Source organism: Prionailurus viverrinus, chromosome C1, assembly GCF_022837055.1.
Source record: "Prionailurus viverrinus isolate Anna chromosome C1, UM_Priviv_1.0, whole genome shotgun sequence".
NCBI classification, from domain to species: domain Eukaryota; kingdom Metazoa; phylum Chordata; class Mammalia; order Carnivora; family Felidae; genus Prionailurus; species Prionailurus viverrinus.
Genome location: NC_062568.1, coordinates 180,882,809 through 180,897,309, shown reverse-complemented (window position 1 = coordinate 180,897,309; position 14,501 = coordinate 180,882,809). Strand labels below are relative to the sequence as shown.

General features: G+C 41.1%; 1 long non-coding RNA gene across 1 annotated transcript in view; it reads left to right on the top strand.

Moving 5' to 3' along the window:
* The window catches only part of LOC125173843 (uncharacterized), a 58,270-nt gene extending 54,677 nt beyond the window's left edge, over window positions 1–3,593 (top strand). The window contains exon 3 of the long non-coding RNA XR_007155166.1: window positions 3,311–3,593. This is a non-coding gene — a long non-coding RNA (uncharacterized LOC125173843). The remainder of the gene's footprint in view (window positions 1–3,310) is intronic.
* Window positions 3,594–14,501: the final 10,908 nt, after the last annotated feature.

Here is a 14,501-nt window from a genome sequence, read left to right as displayed (position 1 = left end):
AGTGGTCGCCCTCTGGTGTTCTAAATGTGACATGTCTGGACAGACGAGAACTAGCAATCTGCCCGTCCCAGAAGAGAAGTGGGGTAGGAGGAGCTCCCAATAACCCCAACTCATTCTTTCAGAGTTTGGGGGTTCAGGGAGAGTTAGGGCACATCTCACCTGACAGTTCACCGGGCGCAAACCTGGGCCGCAGACAGCACTGGGTAGAAACTTTGAAGGAAGAGGCACAACACTTGGTTGTATTTTGGTGGTAGCACTGGCCACACTTGGAAATACTGCTTTGACCCTTTTATCAGGTGACTCAGAAAATTCCAGTTTTGACTAGGACCTTGAGAAAAGAGGGCTCTGCAGTTGATCTGCCAGCTGCCCTGCCACTCCAGCGATTTGACTAGCAGATATGATGGTGCCCAAAGTGTCTATGGAGAATGAGGGCATTGGAGTCTTTGGTAAGCTCCAATAGACAGTCTTGGGCCGACTTCTAGGTTTTATTTTTTTTTTCAGTTTATTTATTCATTCATTTTGAGAGAGAAAACATGAGTGGGGGAGGCATAGAGAGAGGGGGGGAGAGAGAGAGAATCCCAAGCAGGCTCTGCACTGTCAGTTCAGAGCCTGATGTAGGGCTCGAACTCAAGAAACCATGAGATCATGACCTGAGCTGAAACCAAGAGTCAGACGCTTAACCCACTGAGCCACCCAGGTTCCCCCAGACTTCTAAGTTTTAAAGCAGGGCCAGAGAAATCCTCTTTATTTGAAAAAATATCTCCGGGGCACCTGGGTGGCTCAGTGGGTTAAGTGTCCAACTTTAGCTCAGGTCATGATCCCACGGTTCGTGGGGTCAAGCCCTGTGTTGGGCTCTGTGGTGACAGCTCAGAGCCCGGACCCTGTGTTGACAACTCAGAGCCTGGATCCTGCTTCGGATTCTGTCTCTCTCTCTCTCTCTCTCTCTCTGCTCTCTCCCTCCACTGCTTGCACTCTGTCTCTGTCTCCATCAAAAATAAACAAACATTAAAAAAAAATAAAAATAATAAAAGTTTAAAAAAAAAGAAAAGAAAAATATCTCCTGGTTTGCTTCTGAGACTTGGTAGAGACCAGATGCCCAACCATGTGACACCAAGAGACTTTGTGATCATAGCTGCCTGTCATGAGCTGGTATTATTGGATCACTATGGATTCACTGAGGCATGAGGCTGGGTGGAACAGCAGCAATGCCCTGTATGACGAAAGTAGTCATTTGAAAGTCATGAATAAATTATAAGAACAAGTGTGTCAGACTCCCACGTCATTTCCTCATGCCATTCACTCTATGGCTTCGCCAAGTAGTCCCTATGACCAACTGATGGAGGATGAATAGATCTGAGCTTGGTTCACAGATAGTTGAGTGTGGTTTGCTGCTGCTAGAGAGGACTGTTCCTGAGGATAGACCCTGTTAGTGATGGTCCTGAAAGACATGAGTGAAGGAAAAGGTTCCCAATGAGTCAGTCCACTTGGTCATGGATTCCCTATCAAGGGAGAAATGGTCCAAGATACCTATACATATTAATTTCCCGTTCCATGATGAACGGTTCTTCCAATTGGTCAATGGCCAAGAAGGAACAAAGACTGAGAGTCCTGGGGGAAGAGTTATGTTAATGGGCTTATGGGAGTGGGCACAAAGCATGCAGATCTGTGACTTACGTTAATGTCTAGAAGAGAGCAGTCACTTAGGACACTTAAAAAAAGCACACATGCCACCTTGGTCTCTCTCCTTGGCCATCCTAGAACTTGCTCAGTGAGTCCAAAGATAATGGCCATGGTGGCATGGATGAAAATTATGCATGGGATCAACTACATTCACTCCCTGTCACTAAGAATGACTTAATGCTTGAACTTCTAACTTCAAAGAATGATGCACAGCCCATGATATGGTACCGTTCTTCAGAGAGACCTTCCAGCAAGTAGCTGGCACACGTTGGATGCCTTATACCTTGGATGAGGCCACAATTTCTTCTTGCTAGAATTGATAATTTGATAGATTTTCATTCTCTGACGCATCACCTTTAACAGCACCATTACCTGAAATCTTACAGAATGCCTGTCCATTGTCATGGCATATCTCATATATTGTCTCAAGTCAAGGGACCTGTTTCATGGCAAAGAACATTAGACAATGAACTGATCGCTACATGAGTCACTCATGCTTCACTCATATGCAAGAAGTAGATATCCTCATATCGCAAAGTAGCCTGCCTGATGTAACAGTGAAACAACTAAGTGCAAGCTCCGCTAAAGCCCCAGCTTGGGGGCAGTATCTTATGGGTATTTGTGTGTGTGTGTGTCTGTGTGTGTGTGTGTGTTGTATATGTGCTGAATCAATGGCTGTGTCCCTAAATCAGGAGAATATCCAGGTCCACAAACAAAGGGATAGAATTAGGATTAGCTCTCTCATTGTCAATCCTGGCGGCCTGCTTAAGAAATTTGTGCTTATCATTCCTGCAGATGGAGGCTCTACCAGGCATCCTGGTTTCTGGTTATGGCGGGAAAACACTTTCTCTAGAGGACACAGTAAATTTTTTGTTGTCTTTGACGCTGCGACTCCTACTTAGCGGTTTTAGTTTCCTCATGCTGGTGGACCAATGGTGAAGAAAAGAGATCCCAAATAGGCAGTGGTAATTGCCCTGATTCACATTAGGACTTAGGGCTGTTAGTACACAATAGGGGAGGGAGCAATATATCTGGATGCCAGGAGATTCATGGGGGTATCTCTTGGTGCTTCAGTGCCTAGTGATAACCATGAATGGGCAATTGCAACAACCGTGGCCTAAAAAAGACACAGCAACTAAGGGCTAAGACCCACTGGGGATGAAGCTCTGGGTCACCCCTCTAGGCAAGGAACTGAGACCAACCGAAGTGCTAGTTGAAAGTGAAGGAAATCCAGCATGGAGTGTGGAGGAGAATGGTGACGAACATCAATTATAGCCTGAGGGTCAGCCACAGGATCAGCCACAGCTTCAGTCGCGTGGACTGGATCTTGGGTTGTTAAGCCTATTTAAGTCATTGTAGGATATTGCAACTGGCCATTATCCTGAAGCATTGAGCTTGCACTTCTTCTCTTAGGTAAGAGGGCTTCTTGTTGTCGTATGTGTTGCAAATCTCATAAGAGGGTGTGAATAGACATGAGTGATGCAAGATGTGCACATAAGCCCAATGTATGTGCCTTCCTAGATTTGCTCATGTGCCCTTCCTAGGCCCTAACCACTTACTCGATGGTGGGACTTGTCCCCTCTTGCCATGCCTCATCTCCTGACACTTCCAACTCTCTGGCCTCTTTTAGGCTTTCTCTTGCTGTCTGTTCCATCACTTGATCTGGGGGAAGCCTGCTACTGGCATGACACGAAGACAGTCAGGCAGCCCTATGGAGAGACCTAGGTGGTGAGGAACTGAGTTCTTCTGCCAAAGAAGAACCATGTGAAGGCACCACTGGAAGCCATCCTCTGGTCCCAGTCAAGCTTTCAGATAACTGCAGCTTTCCTTGACGTCTTGACTACAACCCGGAGAGACTGTGAGCCAGAGCCACCAGTAAGAAGCTCCAGAATGTGGGACCCACAGCAACCGAGATAGTGTTTGTCATTTTAAGCCAAAGTTTTGGTGGAATTTGTTTTTCAGCAGTAGATAACAAATGCGGTATCTTTATGATATCCCCAATGATTCTTGATCTTGGCGTTAGTATTATTATTCCCATCTGCAAAATGGGGATAAAAATTGTGTCTCACTCATAGAGCTGTTTGTGAGGATGTAAAATGCTCAGAATGGTGCCAAGAACAGAGTGGGGATTCAATAGATATTAATAGTAGTAGGGGTAGTAGTAATTTCAAGATTCAAAATCCCAGAAAAGAGAATCTGATCAGCCTGGCTTGGGTTATGTGCTCTCTTCTTGGGCAAGGAAGCACAGGGCGCTTTGATTGAAAGCCCACTGAGTCTATATTTACTCAAAGGAAATGAAGATGTTGCTGCCAGATGAAGGGGCAAAGGTTGCTAGGCAAGCGAAAGCAACATAGGTTACAAAGGGTGTGCGTACTTTGAAGGTTCCTTATACATAAAGCCAAATTGCTTTCCAAACATGTATCAATATCCGCTCCTGCCAGCAGCAGGAGAGCCTCCTTCTCACTCCATCTTTGCTAACATTGCTATTATCCTGAAGAAAAAAAGAGCCAGTTTAATGACTCTTATTGTTGCTTAAGTCTACACTTCTTTACTAGTGAAGTTGAACATATTTCCATGTTTCAATGGCCATTTGTATTACCTGTCTGGTGAATTAAGGAACACTCATCTAAAAAGTGCAATTTAGAATTATTTTTATAGATTTATGGGAATTATGGGTGTGCTAATAGTATCTAGTTAGTTTTTTAAACTTTTTGCTGACAGTGTTACATTTTCAACAAGGGAAATCGATCAAGCTTTTTATTTGTTCTATTCTTTTATGCTTGGAAAGTCTATTATGTTCCAGAAGTTAGAGAACTATCTATCTACCTGTATTCTTTTGGTGAATGGTTATTTTATTATTTTCGTTTGATTTGAATTTATGATTTTGACATATGGTATGCAATGTGGGTCTTAAAACCAGATTATTTTATTTTATTTTTTTGTGGACTTATATGTTTTAATGTCTGCTGCCCTTCTCCCACCCTCACAAGTGGAAGGGTTTGGAAGATTACCACTCAAATGTATGTTCCCAAAGTTCTCTGTGTTCGAGTTCCCACTCTGAAGCTTCACAACAACCAAAGTGAGCACAGAGTGGACAGTGGGGTGTGTGTTTAAGGCCACAGAGTTTTGAGTCCTCTGGGGAGTGGCAATAAGGTACAGGAGTTCTTCGTGGAAATGGGAAAGAAATAGTGATGGGTGGCAGAGGAAAAGGCATCTCCTTCTTGAAATCCTGGCGTGGAGGCCCAAGGTTTCTTGACTCCAGCTACCAATGCTGACAACTCCTTCAAAGAGAAGAACGCATCAGCCCCTTTGCCATGTGCTGATTTTGCTGGCAGTCTGGAGGGTGGGTGATAACCTGTAAGTTTAGCTGAAAGATAAACACCAGCTTCAACTTACACCTGAAAGCCCAGAAAGCAAAGGAGTGGTCATTATTTACCACCCATTTGCCACTGGCCCTCCAGAACAAAAACTTGTGTGATTTTCACCTTCTGCTGGATTGCCACTGCATAGGAGTCCCCCACTCACACCCAAATTGCAGTCTATTTAAGAGGATGGTAGCTAAGAGGAGAGGGACAAAGCTGAACAGTTACAACAGGTGGGTGCTCTCGAGGCTAAGGTGCAGTGAAAGAGAGAACCGTAACAAAAGACCAGCCAGAACTCCTAAGATGATGCAACTGAACGTGAAAAAGGCTTTCCAAAACCGTAGGACAGGATTTCTGAATTTAGAGACTTGGTAGGTTGGTTAAAAAGTATGGTTGGAACTGAGAACTGAATTACCATTCTGATTGTTTTAAAAAAAAATCTTATAATCCAGTATAAAAATACAAAAGAAACAGAAATCTTGAGTGGAAAAAAGTAGTTGACTCAAATGATAGATCTAGGAGGCTGAGCATGCTAATAATAGGAATTACAGAGGGTGAAAAAGGGAAAATAGATGGAGAAGTAATAATTAAAGCACAAATAGAAAAATGCAGCTTTGTCCAGTTAAGTGTGGGCTAAATTTACCATTGAAAAGCCCACGCTAATTCCAGTTCCTTGGCCTACATGTGACAAACACACACGAGTGTATATAATTAAAAGAAAAAAAAAAGAGGGATTATAGATGAAAACTTCCTGGAGCAAAAGAAAGGTGAGCCTTCAGATTGAAAGAGCTCAAATAATCCAAGGTACCATTTTTAAAAAAGGCAAAAAGTCACTTCCATGGAAGTTTCTAAACTTCGAAGATAAAGAGAAAATCTTATAAACAGAACAGGTTACCTACAGAGGGGGAAAAAGAATCTGACTAACGTTGGCTATTTCATTGACAACAATGAGGGATAAAAGAGAGTTGGTCAATGTCTACAGACTACTGAGCACAACAGATTGTGTGATCCAATAATCCTAAATCCAGCAAGGGCATAACTCAATTGACAGCACAAAAGAAAAACATATGAAGATTCAGAGAAACTACCACACATGGATTCCACCTAAGAAAAATATTTTATCAAATTGAAAATTGAATTAAAATAGAGATTCTCAAGATTAAAGAAGCTGTCTAGTACAGGAAGTGGGGGTGAGCAACAAATCTGACAACGTACATAATTAAAATTGAATGGATGATATAACATGCCTGGGAATCTCAAATATTACTTGTGAAGGATTCTTGAAACAGAAGACACATGATTAGGCAAAACCCACAATAGACTGTATTCTTAGAAATCATCTTACTACCTTGTGATTCTGCTTACTATTAGATCAGAATGGGAATAAAATGTATGTAATCAGATACGAGAATGAATGTGGGATGGCAAGACCTACAATAAAAGCAAATGTCTTTGAGGGAGCCTGGCTGGCTCAGTTGGAAGAGTGTGTGACTCTTGATGTCAGGGTCATCAGTTTGAGCCCCACATTGGGTGTAGAGATTACTTTAAAAATAGATAAATAAACTTAAAAAAAAAGTTCAAATGTCTTTGTATAAAAGTCAAATATAGAGCAACCAGACAGAAGATAAAGCGATAGAGGACTTCATAATAACCTAACTGGATCTAACAGGCATATATACAACACTCTACCCAACAAGAGTATACACATTCTTCTCAAGAGCACTTGGTGTATTTTCCAGGACAGACCATATTTTTGGGCCACAAATTGAGTCTCGATGGATTTTAAAAGATATTATAGAAAGTGTCTTCTCTGACCATGATAAGATGAAGAACATTGATTCTTGATCTCAGCTCAGGTCTTCATCTCAGGGTCATGAGTTCAGCCTCATGTTGAGCCTACTTAAAAAAAAATAACGGGGGGCACCTGGGTGGCTCAGTTGGTTAAGCGTCGGACTTCGGCTCAGGTCACGATCTCACAGTTCGTGAGTTCGAGCCCCGCGTCGGGCTCTGTGCTGACAGCTCAGAGCCTGGAGCTCTGTTTCAGATTTTGTTTCTCCCTGTCTCTCTGACCCTCCCCCATTCATGATCTGTCTCTCTCTGTCTCAAAAATAAATAAACGTTAAAAAAAATTTTAAAAAAAGGGAGTAAAACTTCGAAATTCACAACTTTGTGAAAAGTAAACAACACACGCTTAAAGAACCAACAGAGCAAAAGAAATCATAGGGAAATTAGAAAATACTTACACATGACTGAAAACACAATATAACAAAAGTTAAGGGATGCAGCTAAAGCAGGGCAAAGGGGGAATTTTATAGCTATAAATGCCTACACTTAAAAACAAGAAAAGTCTCAATCAACAACCTTAAAAATTTACAACTTAAGGAACTAGAAAGAGAATAACAAACTAAACCCATATAGCTAGCACAAGGAAGAAGATAATAAAGATTAGAGCAGAGATAAACAAAATAGAGAACAGAAAAACGACAGAGAAAAAGAATGAAACCAAAAGTTGGTTCTCTGAAAAGATCAACAAAGTTGGCAAACTTTTTGCTGGATGGACTAAGAAAAAAAAGAAACTCAAAGTATTAAAATCAGAAATGAAAGTGGGGACATTGCTACTTATTCTACAGAAACAAAAAAGTTTGTAAGAGGGAGAGAGAAAAAAATGAAGTTCAACACCAATATCTGGAAACGTTTGTGTGAACAATTTGACCCTGACAAGTTAACTGGCCTTAGATTATCAGTGTCAATATTTAGTATAAAAAGTTTATGTATGTAATCAAACTTTGGAATTCTACCAAAAGAGGGTGTTTCTTTAAGCATTAGAAATATACCTAAAATCAAGGTGTCTGCAAAAGTGAATGGTGTGTTTTGTTTTGTTTTGTTTCCTACAACTGGAACTAAAAAATTTTCTCCTAACTTTTAGTTTTGATATAATTTTCGACTTGCAATTTCAGAAAAGCTGGGACAGAGTTGTATCAATAATACCAAGAATCAATTGTTTACACTTTGGGATTTCTCTATGTGTATGTATAAATTTTCTGAATTTTCAAGAGTAAGATGACACTTTACTCCTAAATATTTCCATGTATATATCCCCTGGACAAGAGCATTCTTTTAATAACTCATTATAATGATCAAAACCAGGAAATTAACACTGACACAATCCTATTTTCTAATTTATAGACTTTATTCAGATTTTGCCAATTGTCCCAATAGAGTCCTTTATAGCAAAAGGAAATCTTTGACCAGGCATTGATTCCAGTTGTCTCTTTAGACTGAGTTCATCAGTCTTTTTTTCTTCATGACATTGAAATTTTTGAAGGTATGGATGCATTAGTTTCCTCCCGATGCTGTGACAAATTATCACAAACTTGGTGGCTTAGAACAACACAAATTTATTATCCTATAGTTGGAGGTGGGACGTCCAAAGTGGGTCATGGACTAAAATGAATGTGTTAGCAGGACTATATTCTGTTTGGAGGCTCTAGAGGATAATCCATTTCCTTGCCTTTTCTAGCTTCTAGAAGTTACCTCATTGACCCAAGGCTTCATTGCTCCATTTTCAGAGCCAACAATGTTGACTGAAACTTTCTTAAACTGTTAGAGCCATCTATCTGGTTCTTGCTTCCTGCCTTCTTCCACTTATAAAAATCCTTGTGAATACATTAGGCCCACCTGGATAATCCAGGATAATCTCCCTATCTCAAAGTCAGCTGATTAGAGAAACCTTAATTCCCTTTGACAGGTGACCTAACATAGTCACAGGTTCTGGGGATTAGGATTGGACATCTTTTGCCTACCGCAACAGGCCAGTTATTTTCAACAATGCCCCTTAATTTTGCTTTGTCTGATGTTTCCCCCATGATTAGATTAATCTTTGGCACTTTTGGAAGAAATACCCCAGATGTATTTTAGTCAGTCAATCGTGTGTCTGGAAACTTTGCTGAATACTTGCATTGGTTTTAGTCTTTTGATTATTTTGACTTTTCTGTGTTTGTTCATATCACTTCTGGACAGTCACAGTATACCTATTCTCTTCACATTTCTATACTTATTTTTCTCATTATATTGACTGGGATCTCTAGTACTGTGTTAAGTGGTAATTAGGATAGCAGACATCCTTTCCTTATTCTTGATATCACTGGGAATGCATCTAAAATCCCATGCTAAGTACAATATTTGCTATAGGTTTTTTTTTAAAGCTTATTTATTTATTTTGAGAGAGAGCGAGAGCAGGATGTGAGCATGAGTGGGGGAGGGCAGAGACAGAGGGAGAGAGAGAATCCTAAGCAGTCTTCATGCTGTCAGCACAGAGCCCAACTGGGGGCTCCAGCTTATGAACCGTGAGATCATGACCTGAGCCGAAACCAAGAGTTGGACGCTTAATCAACTGAGCCACCCAGGGACCCCTGCTATAGGTTTTTTAATTTATAGATCTTATCAAATTAAGAAAAGTCCCTTCCATTTCTAACTTCCTCAAAGATTTCATTAAAAGGTATTGAACTATGTAGGGTTTATCTCCTCTTCTTTGAAATGCATGTGTCTTGGGGCGCCTGGGTGGCTCAGTCGGTTAAGTGTCCGACTTTGGCTCAGGTCATGATCTCGTGGTCCGTGAGTTCGAGCCCCGTGTCGGGCTCTGTGCTGATGGCTCAGAGCCTGGAGCCTGTTTCCGATTCTGTGTCTCCCTTTCTCTCTGACCCTCCCCCGTTCATGCTCTGTCTCTCTCTGTCTCAAAAATAAATGTTGAAATGTATGTGTCTTACCAAGGCATTCAGAGTTTTTGTCAGTTTTCCCTGATTAGGTACTATTTTTCTTAAGTTTATTTATTTTGAGGGAGAGAGTGCATGTAAGTGTGAGCAGGGGAGGGACAGAGAGAGAGGGAGACAGAAACAGGCTGTGCACTATCAGGCCAGAGCCAGACCCAGAAGCCAAAGTCTGGAGCTTAACCGACTGAGTCACCCAGGGGTCCCCGCTCATTAGGTACTATTAACATGATGTTTATTATTAAAGTGATGTTTTGTAGGATGGTCGATCAGTCTGGGACCCTTTGGGTTTGATTGTAATTCAGGACAGAAAAATCAGGATAGTCTCAGAAAATGTGACTATGTAAGCATTTTTGATTCTTGAAAAAATATACTATCTCCAAATCCAGCTCAAGGTGGGTGTTCTTCTGTACTCCTGAGGCACTATATGCTCACTCCTATCTTGGGAATTATTGTAAGAGTTAAATTTAAATGAGACAAAGATACTCAAACTTTGTTTAAATCAGAAATCCTGTAGTGTCATTTTAACTTTTTACCTCTATGCATGTATGAGAAGAGAAAAATGCCAAAGATCCTCATCTGGATTAACCAGAGAAAGTCACAAATATTTATATCTTCCAGAAAATAGGGATGTCAACAATTATTAAGGAAGATGTCCAATCATTAAAAGTCTTTTAGAGATTATGGATTATTGTCATAGGACATACCAGCAATCTCAGAAGCTCCGATGTTTTAAAGGGCTATCTTGTTAGAAATAACATTTGCGAGAACAATTGTGTGGTGCACAATAAATTGTTTCTTTCCTTTTTTAAATGTTTATTTACTTTTGAGAGAGAGAGACAGAGACAGAAACAGAGACAGAAACAGAGCATGAGCCGGGGAGGAGCAGAGAGAAAGACACAGAATCCGAAGCAGGCTCCAGGCTCTGAGTTGTCAGCACAGAGCTGGATACAGGGCTCAAACTCAGGAACTGCAAGATCATGACCTGAGCCAAAGTTGGATGCTCAACCGACTGAGCCACCCAGGCACCCCCAGAATAGTTTCTGCTTATCCACAGCTGTGAAGAAGAAAGGAACATTTTCTCTTCTTACCTACCTAAGAGTTCTTTCGCCAGTAGTTAGAAGGACCTATAATTTGATGGCTTAAGCATTGAAATTCCATGAATTAGCAATGAAAAAAATCTAAACATCAGAGACACAAAACTTACCGTATGGAATAGAAAAAGACTTATTAACACATAGAATGTGGGGCATATCATGGTTGGCATCTATTAATTTGATCCATATAGAATTGCTATTTTGTATGTAAAACCAGTCAAAGATTGGCAATTTCATAAGGTCCAATCTAACACACTCTGGGGTATGACTGATGAATTATTTGTCCATCAATCCTGCTGGACTGTGAGCCCTTGGAAGGCAGGAACTATTTCTTGTTTATCTTTGAATAAAGATAGTAGTAGCACATAGTAGGCGATCAATAAATGTTAGACTTTGGTTCTTTGGCTCTTTCCTTTAATAAATGAATCCATTGAGGACATCCTTGCTGTGTTGCCATTTATTTCTAAAGCTAAACTGGCTTTCCAGTAAACATGCAAACACAGGCTTTCAGATTCTCTTCTTTGACTGTCTTCCCAGAATGATCCGTTGGTAGAGGTTCAATCGCTACTTTCCAGTCCTGAATCACCATCAAAAATTTGCTGTTCATTTAAGGAACAGATGTTTACTGTATTACTTTATTAGAAACGAGCTCCTGGGAGGATTGCACTTTTAAATTATTAAACCTCTACTTTATTATTGATACTTTCTCTTCTGATTCTGCCACTCTCTAAATTGAGCTCCTAGTACAACCTGATGCAGCCTCTCTCTATTACCTGGGAGTTTAGGCAGGACAAGACTCCAGTTCAGAGAGGTAACTAATGCCCTGGAAAGTGTCCCGTGCTTGGATGGACTCAGGAGTGGCTTCTCTTCTGGGTTTTATCATTGGCTAGCTGAGTGACTTTGGGCAAGTTAGCAACCCCATCTAGGCTTATTTCCTCAGCCAATAAAAACTAATGGTCATGTCAGTAAAAGCTCCTTCATGTGAAAATGCTCTAACAAGTGAGAGATTAGTAATACTAGCAGTATTTGGTCTCCATTCAGACCAGACTTCTGTGGTAGATAAGGGAATCTGAGAGGGGTCTAAGGCTGCAAAAGAATGAAACAGATGTGTGTTCTCCTTTGGCTTTAGCTTTGATGCTAATCATCCCAGCACCAGTTTGCTTTTCCATCCTTCAGTTGCCCGTGGGCAAAATGGGGATGACAAGAGCCTTACAGTACCACCGGGAAAATCTCCACTAGGGATTTGTGCCCTGATGCTATAAGGTGTCCTACTGTATGCAATGAATTGATGTCTTTACTAGGCATCTAGACTGATCTTGGCTATGTGTCATCCTTGAGGGAATTGCAAAAAGAGTCCCTTGAAATCATTTTCTGCAGGGCTTAAAACTTCCACGGAACTCTAGCTGAGAAAGGAGCATGTGAAGGCTCTTAGTGTTCCATAAAATGCAATGGAAGAAACACATGGTGATTATAATAAAGTTACTGGTATGTCTTTGAGCAGGACTGGGCAAGACGTTAGGTCCAGTAGCTGCTTCACATTGGCTGCCGGGATCTTGGGGAGGCAGTGCTCCAATGGTCAGGCTCTGGTGCACCTCTGGGCCTTGAAGGCGGAACCCACATGAAGTCTGAGGGATGGGGTGGGGGCGGTGATGCTCCTGGGTCTACGTCTCAGCACTCTGGCTTCTCCTTGGAAACTGTGGTAAGAACTACACCTCCCAGTTTACTGAGCAGCTTCTGGGGGAGGGAGGCCAAGTGAGTGAGGCCAGCAGGTGGCTGAGTTCTGGGGTCCCGAGTCCCAGAGTGCAGAGGGGGCATTGCAGAGTTGCCTGGGGGGGGGGGTGTGCCAGGAATAATTTTGGTAAGGAGGTGGGGAGATGTGACTGTATTTTCTAAAGCTATAAACTCTGTATAGATGTAAGATGATAGGGTTATTCTTTTGAGAATGCCATTACTTGATTTTCTTTTGCTAACCTGAGGTGACAACTGGGTCTTTGAGTCATTGTACAAATCACTGATATTTAATGATGAGAGTTTCTCTTTTCTAGGAGGAGTGGAAGTATGTACATCTTGCTTAGGGGCAACTTTGTAGGGATATGATGCCTGCAAATTATTGGAACATAGACTCTGTTGGTAAGAATTCACTTCCCTCTTGGGGCACCTGGGTGATTCAGTTGGTTGAGCGTCTGACCTCAGCTCAGATCATGATCTCAGGGTTCCTGGCTTGCAGCCCCACATAGGGCTCTCTGCTGTCAGTGCAGAGTTCCACTTTGGTTCCTCTCCCCACCCCTCTCTGCCCACCCCCAAATAAACATTTAAAAAATAAAAAAAATCATTTCTCTAATTAGGAACTGTAAGATTTCTTATAAGTAGACTTCCATGAGACTGGGTTTATTGGTCCTTTAGAGCCTTAAAAACTGATATGAGAGAGGACCTTCTGAACCTGTCTCTGACAGAAGAGTTTCAGTATCCTAAAGTACTTGTAATTTGCTTCTCATCTGCAGGCCTTGCTAGAAAGGAAGAGAGAAAACTGTCATCTAATAGGCAAATTATTTTTCACACATCTGTTAATAAGACCCATCATTTTTCCTGAACTGCCCTGACATTATTAAAATCATTTGTGCCCAGGGGTGGGGGCAGATGATTTATATCACTCTTGCTTTTCATAACAAGAATAGGCTAATGCTAGAATATCATTTAAATTAGACTGAGATCTTTTTGAAATTGGCTGAGGCACTTATTTAAATTGGCAAATGGTTTCCTTTTATAAGAGAATTATAAACAGTATCTTGATTGATGAATTTGCTAACTGTCCTTCCTGCCTTAGACATCCATTAGCTAAACTGTATAATAACACGTGCAAAGACACACCAATGTGCTTCTAATTTAAACCCTTTTTTGGTGCTAGGAAGGCCAGTGCAGAGATCTCACTTGGAAGTCTGAGATTTCCTTTAAGTGACTTCTTTGAAAGGCCTGTTTTAGTAGCTCGTTGCCTCTATTTAATTGGGAGAATTTCAGGATGGAGATTAAATCAATCTCAAAATGTGTTTTAAAACTCTTTTTCTCATGCTACCTTTTCTTTTAGTTTAATTAGTTTGATTCTTTTTCTTTAAAGATTTTTTCTAATATTTCATTTTTTTTTTTTTTTGAGAGAGAGAGAGAGACAGTGCGAGCAGGGAGGGGCAGAGAGAGAGGGAGACACAGAATCTGAAGCAGGCTCAAGTCTCTGAGCTATCAACACAGAGGCTGACGCGGGGCTTGAACTCATGGGCTGTGAGATCATGACCTGAGCCGAAGTCATGACACTCAGCCAACTGAGCCACCCAGGCACCCCTAGCTTGGTTCTTTCTGGGTGTCTATTTATTCTCTATACCTTGAGCTAAGTCTCTGAGCCTCTGATCTAAAGTTCTTTTATTATTTTTTTAATTTTAAAAAATATTTTATTTTTAAGTCATCTCTACACCCAATGTAGGGCTTGAATTTACAACCCCGAGATCAAGAGCCGCATACTCTACTAAGCCACCCAGGTGCCCCTGAAGTCCTTTTAAAAACTGTTGATTCTTTGCCTTTGCATTCACATAGATATCACCTTTCATTTA